Genomic DNA, 14,574 nt, shown 5'->3' on the forward strand with positions numbered 1-14,574 from the left:
ATGAAGTGATTCGGAGTTTCGGGGTTCTGGATTACTGTTTTTATGAACCCCTGCTTGTGGTTGGTGGGTATTTAATCCGAGGCCTCAGAGTCCTTCAGTGTCTGTGAGTGTTCTGTGTGTGGACATATTCTGCTCGTAAGTTTATAAATACACATAGACTGAGGGTGTCCACGTCTCCTCGCTGCACCTTAGGGGTCCTCTGGCACCATGTCCTGTGTGCATTATAAATTCTCTTCTAAACTCAACTATGATACCATCCCCTTTGACGGGCTCCACGTCTCCCTCTGCGACCTAAAGAAGCAGATTATGGGGAGAAGCTGAAAGCTGCCGACTGCGGCCTGCAGATCACCAACCCGCAGACCAAGGAAGAATATACTGATGATCCTGCTCTCATTCCTAAGGGTTCATCTGTAATTGTTAGAAGAATTCCTATCGGAGGTGTTCAATCTACAAGCAAGACATATAAGTCGAACTGAACCAGTGATGGGAACTTCAAAAGCTGTATGTAAAAACACAATCTCACACCTTTTCTACATCTTGCTTTTACCTTTATAATGTAGCAGTGAAGTAAATCATTTTAGAACTTCATATCCAACTGATCATAGTACATATTATAATGTATTTTGATGACAACAAAAAAAATATTTGCTCTAATAACAGGAAGTGTAAATCCCAAATTTCCCAGTCTTAAAAAAGAGAGGAAATGTTTAATGTAATGAAATTGACATTTTAAACAACTCTGGCTAAGACTTTTTCTTACCCTTAGTATATTTCTTACAGCAGCAAGCACATGGAAAGGTTGTTTTATAAAATGTAAGTATTCTTTGGGCATTTACCTCCCGGAGAGTAATCTTACCTTCGACTCCCGCCGGCCCAGCGGCCCCAAATCCGAGACGGGGATCCCCGGTCCCGACGGGATGGGCCGCCCGCTCACCTGCGGCGCCGCCAGCGGTGAACCGGGTAGGCCGGCGGCGGGAGCGGCCCGCCTTTTATAGAAGCCGGCGTCGGCGAGGGCCAATGGGCGCTCGAGGCAGCCGGGCAGTGGCCAATAAGAAGGAGGGAGCCCGCCGGCCGGGGTTGGGGGGGGCGTGGGCAGGGCCGCACGCCGCAGCCTCCAGGTGTCTGACAGGTGTGACCATTACGCCGCCAGGCCGCCCCGAGCTGCAGAAGCCTGACTCATATCTGGAGTTGGAAATTCCCCCCAAACCAAGGGGACACCTATTACCAGCATAGTGACCTCCTGCAGACTTGTCCTGCTTCTCCCGGTTGGTGACCTTCAAATCAGGAGCACGCACACCCCTTTTTCTTCCCTCTGTGCTTCTAGGTTATTTGATAGTCCGGATCTGGCTCCCCATTCTTTTGGTGGCTTCCCTTGTTCCTTGAGGCAGAGCAATCCTTGAACTTTTAAGCAGGGAAGTGCTCAGTATCCTTCCAATTAAAGACATTTTAAAGCTGTGAGCAGACGTGCATGCTGTATTAGCAGAAAATCATGTTACATACTATAGGAACAACATCATCCCACTGTCATTAATTTAACAAATACTTATTGAGAAACTATTATGCTCCAGGCACTGGGATAACAATAGGGATTTTGCAGGAAAAAATAAAATAAAGAAAAAACCAGACATAATTATTTCCCTGTGAGAGAGATAAGTAAACAACTAGTCACACAAATAACTATATAATAACAATTGCTACAAGTAAAGTAAAAGGCCAGGGTGTGTGAAAGGGGCAAGTGGGCACCTAATTCAGACTAGGGGAGAGCTTTACTTCAGGGAAGGAAGTGACCCTGAAGCGAAAACCTGAAGGATGGGAAAAGTGAATCCGGTGAAGAGGCAGGGCTGGGGCGTGTGGCGGGAGAGCTTCAGGCCTAAGCATGCGGGAAGGTCCTGAGTGGGAAGGAGCTTCGATGAGGGGACTAGAACAGCAGTGGGCGGGATGTGGCGAAAAACAGGAGAGTCGAAGGTAACAGGACAGAGAGGTGTGCAGTGGTCAGAAAACTCCTTTGCCAGAGATTCCACAGATCAAGATGATAAAACAAAGGTAAGGGGAAAGGCCATTTTCCATGTGAGTACCACCCAAAGCTTCTCATTTTGCTACAAAGGTGTCCATGTTCTAATCTCTGGAACCTGTGAATGTGTTATCTTAGTGGCACTTTACAGATATGGTTAAGGATTTTGAGATGGGGAGATTACCCTGGATTATCTGGTAGGCACAAAGTAATCACACGGGCTCTTCCATGGGATAGAAGAAGCAGGAGAGTCAGAGGCAGATTCAAAGATGCCATGTTGCTTGCTTTGAAAATGGACAAAGGGTCATTTAGCAAGCAAGTGGCCTCTAGAAGCTGGGAAAGGCAAGAAAACAGATTCTCCCCTGGAGTTCCCAAAAGGAACACAGCCCTTCAGACCCCTTGATTTTAGATTACTGAACCCATTTCAGTCTTCTGACCTCCAGAACTATGAGGTAATAAATTTGTATTGTTTTAAAACACTAAACTTGTGAAACCAATAAAACATTTAAAAAGGGGGGGAAAGGGGGGGCATCTGGGTGATTGACAAAGGCCTATTTCTTGAGCTGAGTGATGTATACTGGATTATTTGCTTTTTAATAATTCAATTAGATACACATTTGTTTCATGCAGTTTTCTGTGTTTTATTTGACAAAATGGATTAATAAAAACAAACTATAAATAAACAATAGCATTTTTGGTCCTTTTACAAAATATTTTAGTATTTACACCTTATAACTATTTGTTTTTCATCCTACTGTAGTAGGTAGGGCTGCCAGAACAATGTTCAATAATAATATCCTGTTTTGTCCAGACTTTAATGGGAAATATTTCTAACATTTCAATTAAGAATCATATCTGCTATAGATCTCATAATAATGAAGTTTTCTTCTGTTTCTCAGAAATAGATGTTAAATTTTATCAAATGAATTGTTGGCATTTACTGAAATGATCGATTTTTTTTTTAACCTATTAATGTAGTGAATTACATTAAAAGATTACAGGCCATTAGCTACATTAATTGGTTAAGTGATAGTCACATGACCCAATTTGAGCCAATGATAATCAGGCCCAAGACTTGGCTACAATTTAGAAGAGGGTTTTTCTCTTATCTTTAACCTTGGAGGAGAGAAGCCTGCAGCTAATGGAAGTCAGCCAGCAGAGAAGGCTTACTGAGAGTGATGCCAACATGGAGAAGAGCACTATTGAAAGATCAAGTAGGACTTAATGACATTGAACATCTGGAACCAGCCATACCTGAAGCTTGAGCCCTTTTTTATTAAACCAAAGGATTCTGATTCATAAGTTACTGTTTCTTCTATGCCATGAATTCATTCTTTATTTTCTTGAAGTAAAGCCTTGAATAATTATTTTCAGAAAGATTGCATGGGTATTTTACTTTCAAAATACTAATGAACAATAAAGTGCTCCAATTCCAGAACCTTGCTGTCTTTGTCATTTCATGTGTCTCCTTGGCAAAATAGCAAGTAAAACTAATACAGCGTTTCTAATGATGGCAGTTCAATGTTCATGTAATACAGATGTAGGGAAAAAAGCATTTTGAGGAAAGAAAATGGCTTCATAGTCAGAAAATTTTCAGTTCAAATTCCAACTCTTTCACTTATCTGTGAGATCATGACAAATTTAACCTCTCTGAACCTTTCTTCATCCAGAAAACCGAGATGATATTATTGCCCCTATGAGACTGTGGTCAGTTCCCTAGATCAGGTCCTAGCATACAGGAAGCACTCAGTAATTTTAAGTTTCCTTCCTCTTTCCTTTCCTTATGGCTCTTCAATAAAGTAAAATATCACCACAGACAGGAACATTTATTTTAATACATTTTAACCCCAAATCCTTATATAAATATCTCATCAAATTTGAAAAGTAATACTAGCATTCATGACAATTATTTTTAAAAAGTTGTAGTCCCATCCTGGCTGGTTTTGCTCAGTGGTTAGAGCATCCATGGACTCTTGGACAGAAGGGTCGTGGGTGCAATTCCCAGTCAAGGGCATGTACCTTGGTTGCAGGTTCAATCCCCGGCCTCCGTCAGGGCCCAAGCAGGAGGCAACCAATCTGTCTCTCTCACTTGGATGTTTCTCTCTCTCTCTCTCTCTCTCTTTCTCTCTCTCTCTCTGTCCCTCTCCCTCTCCCTCTCTTTCTCTCTCTCTCCCCCCTCCCTTCCTCCCTCCCTTCCCCCTCCCTTTCACTCTAAGAAATCAATGGAAAAAATATCCTCAGATGAGGATTTTAGAAAAAGAGTTGTAGTCCCAGGATGTTATAAGATAGCAAAAGATGTAAAATTTTGTGTTATTAAATAAATAATATATGAAATGTGGGTGTGTATTGTATAGATAGTATGAAGACAAATTTTTCTTTTTTGTGCATTAAGACTAAAGCATATCAAGTTCAACAGAGGACATTAAGTTCGTAATGGGCATTGTTTAGATTCCGTTTTATATCGATCCAGCAAACAATTTAAAATAATATCAGCAGCTGGTGCTTACCGAGTACTCGCTTTTTCTAGGCACTGCTCTGACAACACTGTTCCTACGCCAAACCTCAGGCAACGTCTGATTTGCTGTCTGTCTCTATAGATTTGCCTTTTCTAGAATTTCGTATAAGTGGAATCATATAACAGCTACAACAAAGGCTAACGCTAAGTGTAGCCTGGCCAGACAGTATGTACACCTCAAAAGAATCCTCTGCAAAGTTATTCTGAGGCTCAGCTATGGGGATTTTCTTTTAATACCATGTTATACACAAACTGAGTAACTAAAATGCATACTTTCTAATTGCCTTGTGACTGGAGACTTAGGTAAACGGAAGAATTAGTTTGGATTCCACAATGTGACTTATACATATGATTTAGAAAAAAATCCTTTCAGGGTATGGAAAAAAGTCCTTTTATTAGGAAAAAAATTAGGCCCAAAGTAAAAGTTGTGCTTACTTTTCAACAGTGTGATGTCTGTATATGAACGTGGCAAACTGGGGAGGTTTTTTTTCCTCTTAAATTTATATAGTGTTTTACATTTTACAAAGCATTTTTATTTATATTGCTTACTTTGATCCTTAAAGTAACTGAGATTCAGAATGGTTCAGTGGCTTGTCCAAACCTTGTAAATGGCATAAAAAGACCTTGAAACAGGATGTTCTATCAGCTCTGTGCTGTTTTACTCAGCATGCTACCATTTTTAAGAGGAAACTGGGTTTGAACTCCAGCGAGTGAATATGTACTTAGTTGCATTTTTTTCATTCAATTGAAAGGGATCTCTGAAACAAGCTACAGCCATCCTCCAGAAGCCACCATCGCAGTGGGGATGCTCCTGCGCCACCTGTCTGTGGCATTGTAATTATGCGTTTCCTTGTTTTTCTTCTTTACCATAAGCCCCTTGAGGGTAAGAACTGTGCCCAAGATCCAGCACAGGGCCTGTTACAGAGAAGGTGCTCAATAAATAATTATTGAGTACATGTTTGTTGAAAATGAATGAATGAATACAAAAATGAGCAAGTCTATGTGAGAGAAATGAAAGACGTGATCATAAAACAAAATGCTCTCTGTAATCCTTAATCAGAAAGATCAAAGCTCCATTTATGTATCTGAGTATGAAACAGAGGCTTTTTTTATAAGACCTCAGATGTCAGAGGCCATATGGGATTCTACCCATGTTCAAATGGAAAGTAATTTGATGAGACAAAGGGATGAAGGAGAAAGATCAGGCCAGGACATAATCTCTTGAGTCCTCAAGATCCAAATCTACTAAATCTCTTTCCAAAAGCATAGTAATCTTTACGCCATGATGCCTTCAGTGAGCACTCATCTCTGATAACACCTGAATGTGGATGGGAAGAGCTGTGCACATACAGCTTTATGCAAGTTTCACTCCAAATCTGCTCCAATTCTCAATTAGTTTTAAAAGTTACAATTAGAAACCCTGTTTATGATTTGAACATTTTTGATTCAACACATTACTCCAAGAAATGTTGGCTTGTGGTCACTTTGGACACATTGAGCAAAATAGCCCAATTAGCATTAGTTGTGACAAAGTTTTCTATTTGCTGTGCATTATAGCTTGCCTAAAGTCAGACGGTAAGTGACAGACGGGGACCAGAAACCAAGACCTCACTTATCCCAGGGAATTTTCACCTCAATGTACCACAGAATTTTAAAAAAGGGGGGGGGGGGAAGGAACCCAAAGGATTTATTTCTTTTTTAAATTTCTTCAGGTTTTTAGACTTCCTTTGACTTTGGGTTCTAAGTCTTATGGAAATCTCCCAATCCATTATTAAGAGATGGTTGTTGGAGTAATACAATATACAGATGATGGACTATAGAATTGTACACCTAAAACCAATATAATTTTATTAACCAATGTCACCCCAATAAATTCAATAAATATATATTTTTAAAGAGACAATTGTGAAAGCACCCAATATCATATGGGAGAGCCAAGACATTCTAGGTTCAGGGACCATGACTTACATAAAAGATAAAGGAAATTTTGTTCCCTGGAGTTATTCAATAAAGCATTCCTGCCCAGGTTAATAAAGTAAACAGTGTGAGAAAATGCCACTAACTATGAAATACAGAGAGTTCTGAATCATTAGGAAGTGCTGGCTATTCAGGTTGTGAGGAAGAGGGAGACTCCTAGTCCGAGAGACAATTGCGATGGGGCAAACAGCCCTGTTGCCTGGGCACACTTGATTTCCCCCAGTGTCTGCTGTCTTAGTATTTGTTCTGCACTGTTTAAAGAGGCATTATCACCCTTCTCATTCAATGCAACCAGTAATTTCTGCTACAAGTCAAACAGCATTTGTTGAGGCTGCGGAAAGCAAAGCCAGTTCCATTTGTCTAATTAATGATCTCTGAAGTTTTTATGAAAGGATATCACTAAGTCTACATCAGGGAAACTGAGCAAACTTGATGATGAACCTCCCTTCTCTGTATCTGCAACTGAGCTCAAGGTGGGGTGGCAAGCTTTCACAGTAATCAGGAAGACTCTGGAAGAATCTGAATGCGACCATCTGGAAAGGTCAAGGGAAGAAAATACACCATATGGAGAGACAAGTGAATGCCAAATGGACAGAAAGGAGAGGCTTTCATCTTTAGGGAAAGTCTAGCTACATGGCAATATCCCAAACCCCGCCCCAGAAGAGGTTAGTTGGGGGCATCTTTTCTTAGGTGCCAGACATTAGAAGACTTTACAGGGTGCATTGGGGCAGAAATTAATCAAAAAAAAGCCCCAGCTTTTCCTTACAGAGAAGCAGCCAAGCCCTTAATCTGTCTTTAGTCGTTAAGGGGGCTCTGGCTTACATATTACGTAACTTTTTCCTCAGAGGGCAACAAAGCTACTGATACCCAGATGTGTAAATAGCCTGGATGTGACCTGCTTGGAAGGGGCCAAGAGGATTCATGACAAAGCATGGCCAGGAAAGGAAGCCTCAGGAAACCCAGGAACAGCCTTTGCACCCCATAAGTGATATGGGTAAATACAGGTCACACAGCCACTCAGCAAGTTCAGAGCCACTTCAGAACATTGGGGAGAGCCTAGGAGAGCCTCTCAGCAGCCACTACACAGGGAGCTGCTCGTTCTTTCCTCTCCAGGCCGTGCTCGTGCTCACCCCACTGAGAGTCCTGGAAGCACACTCCCAGATGTGCACCTGGCCCACATGTGCAGCAGAAATGGTTCATGTTTGCCTCTGTAATAAAATCGTTGAGTAAATCTTGTAGAGCTTTAAATCAGCTTCATAAGAATCACTAGGAAACTTCTCCAGGAAAGGTAGAGGGATGGTGAGGTACAGAACTCCAAGGATACTCAAGAGGACCAGTGTGTCTCTTGTAAAGGCCTTGCACCAGAAATGCTACGAAGTCATAAACTTAGTACTGACCATGAAATCCAATCAATATAATGCAAAATCCAATAAAACTATAGTGCCCTGCCACTTGTAGCAACCAATTCTTCCATTCCAAAGTGGAGTTCCTTCTGAAAGCACTGCAAAAATCACTCTTACAGTCAGTCATGGACCCCCCAAAAAAGAGCAACAAGACCACAAAAAGTGGCATCTATTACTTGCAATGGTTTAGCTTTCATGTGGTGGCAGCCATAAGAGGACTGTTGATTGGCATCTCTCAGCCAAATTATGTCTCTGAAAAAGCTCGTGCCAGCTAATGATCCCACTGATTTGGACTAAGAGCATCTCAAGGATAGAGAAAGTCAGATTCAGGTTTTTGGCACCTGACGCTTGTTCAATTTGGGGGCCCTGTTCAAGAAAAAGAACACAAAATTTCAAATTCAAAAGCGCTAGGCACCTCCTATGATCTTGGAAGGGTCCCCAGCAAATGAGAGTCCCTTAATCCAGTGCTTCCCTAACTTTGCTGCACATTAGAATCATTTGGGAAGCTTAAAACATCCTAATGCCCAGTTTGCACCCCTAACCAATTACATCAGAGTGTCTGGGGAGTGAAACCCAAGCGTCAGTAATTTTTAAAGATTCCTAGGAGATTCTTGTATGCATCAGAGTTTGGAAACCACTGCTTTAAGTTTAGGCTTCATTAGCTTCACATGTTTCTAGACAGAGAACATAATTTTCATTCATTTAACTAACATTTGTGGAACAACTGTCATATTCTAAGCAGACACATAACTGGCCATCAGTAAATGCCTGTTGGATATTCGTGAACACTAGTCAGGCAGTCCCTCCTGTTTCATATTGGCAACTGTGTGTAAACTGAACTTGGAATTCTTCAGTTTATCTTTCCATTTAGATGTGTCAGCTTTTATGGTAACACTTTGGGTTTACCCCCAGGATGAAGATGCTTCATGGCTCCACCACACACATTATTAGGTGGTCATTATGGATTCTGGATACAAAACCAGTCAGCCAGCACGCCTCCTGAAATGTCATGAAGCATCTTTTTCATCTATTGTCCTCCTGTTTTCTTGGGAATGAAACTATTTAGAGGGACACTGAGTCTGTGAGGATTCCAAATTATCTGCTAAAACTCTGGCAACTCCATCTCCTCTGACTCTTGACCCATGTAACAGGGTCTCAAAATGCAACTCACACTGTTACTGAGATGTAGAAAAAAAAGGTTGTTTCATTTTGCTGCAATAATAAATCTAATATTTCTCTGGAATCCCCCCGTCAGTTAGTAGCAGAAAAATTAATAAACCAAAGATCCAATTCAGTCTAAATTTATCCTGGCCCAATAATTTAAATAGACCCTTCAAGAATTGCAGAGTCATTGATTTTTAAAAATAAAGGCGGCTCAGTGTCTCGGGTAACTTCCTCCTGAGATGGTAGAAGGGATAGAGGGGTGCGGCTATGAGGCTTCGTGATGGATGTGAAGAGGACAGTGCTCTTGCGTCTGTGTCCTACAGCTAATGTAAATTCAAGATTTTGTCTCTTTTGGCTTGGGTCAACTCTCCACAGTGCTCCCTGAGTGACGAGGCCTCATCTTGATAGGGGGAATTTGCTGAGGGACAGACATACGGGGCCTGCTGAGAGTTAAACAGGCTTATTGAAACCACCAGGGTGCAGGTGGGGTGCGGCCGAGACTGCCTTTATAGGGCTTAGGTGGGGGGGGGCCATCTTGTTTGTTCTGTCGTTCCTGGAGCAGGGTGCTGGTGTTCTCACCTGTCGTTTGTGGTTTGGCAGGGGCTTGTGGTGACTTTGTGATTTGTCGGTTGCGAAGTTCCTGCTTCTGTGACTGCACATGCCGAGATGGGAGTTTTGGACTCTGGTTGCCAGGGACCTTATACATCTCAGCTCCCACTGGCAACACACCCTTGAGTATCTTACAAACACATCTTTCCCCCATCCTCCTGGACCAGGGCCTTGCCTCTCCTCCGGACTCTGCTGTGGCATCGCCATGCCCTGCTGTGGCAGGCCTGTCTGCATGCCCACTAGCTCGCATAGCATTGATATTACGTGGGGTACTCAGACAGCTTGGGAGAGCTAAAGCTCAGAGCATCCCTCTGCAGGTGAGAAATGGCCGAGCCCTAGGCTGCCATGGGAGCAGCTAGAGAGGTGATTTCCTTGTGAGGACCCACAAGAAAAGTGAGGGCAAGCATTTACCTCCTGTCCTTAATTGTCATGGAGGGTGGGCAATAGTGGGAACGTGCTTACTGTTGGGCCTGCATATAAAGTGCAGGGAGACAGTCACCCACAAAAGGACCTATGTATCTCCTATAGCTATGTAAGCCTCGAGAGAGCCCCAAATCTCCAACTAGCATGTAACTTGGAGGAGTGAAAGTACATCACTTCAAAGGAATGTGGACCCTGACTTTCAGAAACTGATGCAATGAACAGCTAGAACTAGCTCCTATTTTCCTCCTATCTTGAATTATCGCCTTATGAATCCCACTAACTGAGCACAGTGCTTAACACACAGCAAACTCAACAAATTGCAACATACTGGGGCCTGAATGGAAACATGATGAGGTGATCGTCTACAGGTCGGTTTCTCTCTTGCTGGTTCTGTGAACTTCAACAAAGCACTTACCATCACATTCTGGAAATTTATCTCTGATTGAAGAGATGACAAGAGACCCGTGTTCTATTAACAAATCCCAGTTCTCCCAGAGACCAAACCCTCTGCCCACGAAATCCTCCAAGGCTCAACAGCAATGTTACAGAAATCAACACTAGCATGCAGGGTGAGTGCTGACCAAGAGGGACATTAGGGGCTTAAAAAGAACTGAGCTCAAATTTCAGAGCCAGAAAAGATAAATTTGAACCAAAAATAAGTATTTCCCAAACTCCAGGATATGACAAACTCATGACAGCTCCTCAGTAGTAATAGACACATAAAAATCACTAGGCCAATCTAATTCATCTGATCACAATCATATCAGCTACAAACCCTTTTTCTGTTCCCTGTGTACTTATTTCCAGGACCAGATACTCATGGTCTCACGACAACCTTCCAAGTGTATAGTGGATCCACTTCCCAGTGTTGCTGTTCTGTTTGGGATTATTTAGGCAGCAGAACTGTACCCTTCTTCCCCTGCCTACGTTCTCCCCATCATCCAACTGCTTTCTTTTATCCATCTGTGCGCAGGCTGACACTCTTAACTACTGAGCCACACCGGCTGGGGCTCTTTCTTTTATCCAGAATTGCATAAGAAAATAAACATTTCAGTTCCTTCTGGCCACAGACCCTTGAATCTCTTTCTCATCACTTCTCCAGATTAGAGACTTGGAGGGGAGACAAGAAAGAAAAACATTTTTGTTCAATTAATTTCCATTTGATTCAAGTCTGAGTAAACTCTGGGCACAGAGCAACCAGGATGATATGATTATGGAAACTATTAATCTCTCCATCAAAGGACAGCCAACTCATGGTTACGGAGCAGTAGGCACGTTCCTCCAAAGGGCTTCCGCAGCATGATCCTCCAGGTTTCCTTTGGGGTCATAAGTACTCAGGGTACAACCTGGGGCAATTTCTAAAAGATAAAATAATCCTTGAGTTGCTTTGTGAGTTGTTCTAGAAAACTGTTTTTTCTACAATTGCTCTAAAGAAAATAGCCAACCCACATTAAAACATGTCCAAATAGAATGGGAGAGAAAAATCTTAAGATTTTCAGATGACTCAAGCCTCATCTAAAAAGGTAAAATTTGGATCTTTAAAGATCAAAGATTACTTGAAGTGGGCAACAAGCAAAAGGGTGCATTCAGAGCAAGAAGTCTCCAAATGGCTTATTACACGCCCCCTTCCCAAACTGCTTTAAATACTGAATACTATAGTCATAAAAATTGAAATAACTTCTAGAAGTTACTTAGAACAAACAAGACAGTTGCCTGATTTGTCCAATCCTAAAACACACAGAAAAAGAAATTAGATGATTCAATTTAGGCAGTTTGTTCCAGGGTCCACATCAGCAGATTTCTTTTTCCATCAATGGTGACAGAGTACAGGCCTCTCCGTGATAGAGAAGTTAAAGGACTTAAGTTTCCTCCAGAAGTGCTCGCTCCTGGGTACATGTAGGAAAAGTCCAACATCAAATGCATTTTGAAGAAAGCACTCATGGATTTACAAGTGCCACCAGCCTCCCCAAACACAGTCCCAAGGGAAGAGTGAATTTCCAGAGATGCCAAATGACATGGGGTCAACAGGCACCATTCAAAGCAAAACTACCTGCTCCCATGTTGATTAAGTGACTTATAATAAAGCTATATATACATAGTCTCTTGAATTGTGGACTGTGATAAATACACACCCCCCACCCACCTGCCCACCTTCCTTTCAGTGCACACACTCCTTCCTGGAAGCGAGCTCATACTCCAGGAAGGCAAGCGCCCCCAGGACAACACACAAAGCCCTTTCATCCTTTCCTCCCACAATCCGTTGTCAGAGTTCGCATGTCCAAAGGCCTGACGTCAGTTTTATGAACTGTTCTCCAAAACATCTCAATTTCTAATGTAATCATATAAACCCTGATTTGTAAGGAGGCAAACTCATAAAAGTCATTATGAACAGATCCCATGATGTCAAAGGAAAAAACAGCTAGAGTTTAATAAGCAGCCTTCTTTTATTACAATAGGCTTGATGTCATTATTTATTATTTCCAACACTAAAACACAAAGCCATGTGCTACACTGTGAAGCAGTATGAAAAGGGTATGTGGACTTTGCTGAGTTTAATATCCTCTTATTGACAATAGATAGAAGATCTGAACAAGGACTGGGAACAGGAAATCATTTTAGCGATTTCATTACAGTAATAGAGAAAAGCATTTCCAATGACAGGGATTGACAGATGGCCTGGTAAGACTTCACTTCTAAACAGCCTGCAGAGCAACAAGCCCAATATTGATATAAGCTCAGTATATAATTAACAAGGTGTCCTAGTGAGCAGAAAAGTTTTCATAAATATATGCTGTAGCCTTAGCAGTGGAACATAGAAAGCTGGTGTTTAAAAGTTAATTTAAAACCACTTCACAAGGAAAGGTATTTAGAGGCAGCAAGAGGTATACAGTAAGACTGTAGCTAAAGATCTCTAAAGTTCTAAGTAAAAATCATATTTGCAATGAAGTATCATGTATGGTATATCTTTACTTAATTTATCCCTAATAAAAAAATAAATGTAGTTGCAGAATTTTCAGATTTTTGAGACTTTTCAAATCTCATTCCAGAAAACCTAAAATGCTTTGTAATGTACAGGGTAGGACAAAAGCAGGTTTGCAGTTGTGAGCATACAGATCTATTCTTCTATTATTTTAGGATTGCTTTTTTTCTATTTCTATTTTCTAAATGCCCTTGGGATTTTGCTAGGAATTGTATTGAATCTGTAGATTGCTTTGGGTAATATTAATATTTTAATAATATTAATTCTTCCAATTCATGATCTTGGGATGTCTTTCCATTTATTTGTGTCTCTCTTAAGTTCTTTTGTCAGTGTTTTACAGTTTTTAGTGTATAAGTCTTTCACCTCCTTGGTTAAGCTTATTTGTAAGTATTTCATTTTTTTAAAAGCTATTATAAATGGGATTGTTTTAAAACAGGCATAGACCAATGGAACAGGACAGAGAGCCCAGAAATAAATGCAAACATAGTCAACTGATCATCAACAAAGGTGCCAAGAATACACCACAGGAAAGGATAGTCTCTTCAATAAATGGTGTTGGACAACACTGAATATCCAAAGGCAAAAGGCTGAAACTGGACCTTACCTTACCCCACACATAAAATTCACGCAAGCTGAATAAAAAGTAAGCTCCAAGAACTCAGAGAAAAAACTTCTTGACACTGGTCGTGGCAATCACTTCTTAGATATGTACCAAAAGCACAGGCAACAAAAGCTTTAGGTCTGGTGTGATCCTCAGGATTACACAGGCCCAGGCTCTTGTAGGTTTGGCTAGCCCAATGGATAAACACTGGACATAGGTGAGCTCTAATAGTCTGTCCACTCTAAAACTCTATGATTCTGCTTCTCTCCCTCAGTCTCCTCTACCCACAAAATACACCACTGAAGATCACCAATACAAACATTTGTTAGTAAAAGTACCCCACTACGGTGCTAAAACATTTATAACCTCATATCTGGTTAGTAGTCACCAACATTCCTCATGACAAAAGTCTCCTTGTCAAGTCAGCTAAAAACCCTGGAGTAAATATAATTTTCATACAGGTGATTATATACTAATGATAATCTTTCCTATCAAGTATTTGTGTTGGTTTCAACTGTGTTAAATTCCACAGTATTTAATGCTAATACAATAGTTTTGAGTTTTACTTAGATGTAAAAGGAATAAACATCATTCATAATTAAATTTGGGCTTAAAATTGTGTATATCATCACTTGCTTTTGAAAAACATTAATAGGAAACCTCAAACATATATACAAAAATAGAGAGAATAGCATAATGAATCCCCATGTAATCATCCAGCTCCCGCAGTTCCAATTCAAGGTCAATATTGTTTCATCTACTCCTTTAACCCACTTCTTTGCACTCAACTGACTATTTGAAGTAAATCCAAAATAGTATACCATTTCACTATAAATATATGACTTACTAACGGTTCTGCACTGGATCTCACACTGGCTATAAAAAGAAAAA

At 41.0% G+C, this 14,574-nt stretch overlaps 1 pseudogene; it reads left to right on the plus strand.

Moving 5' to 3' along the window:
- Positions 1 to 207: 207 nt before the first annotated feature.
- Positions 208 to 555, plus strand: LOC107546738 (E3 ubiquitin-protein ligase RBBP6 pseudogene; annotated as a pseudogene).
- Positions 556 to 14,574: the final 14,019 nt, after the last annotated feature.

The sequence above is a fragment of the Miniopterus natalensis genome, chromosome 11 (genome assembly GCF_054644295.1).
Source record: "Miniopterus natalensis isolate mMinNat1 chromosome 11, mMinNat1.hap1, whole genome shotgun sequence".
In the NCBI taxonomy this organism is placed as follows: Eukaryota; Metazoa; Chordata; class Mammalia; order Chiroptera; family Miniopteridae; genus Miniopterus; species Miniopterus natalensis.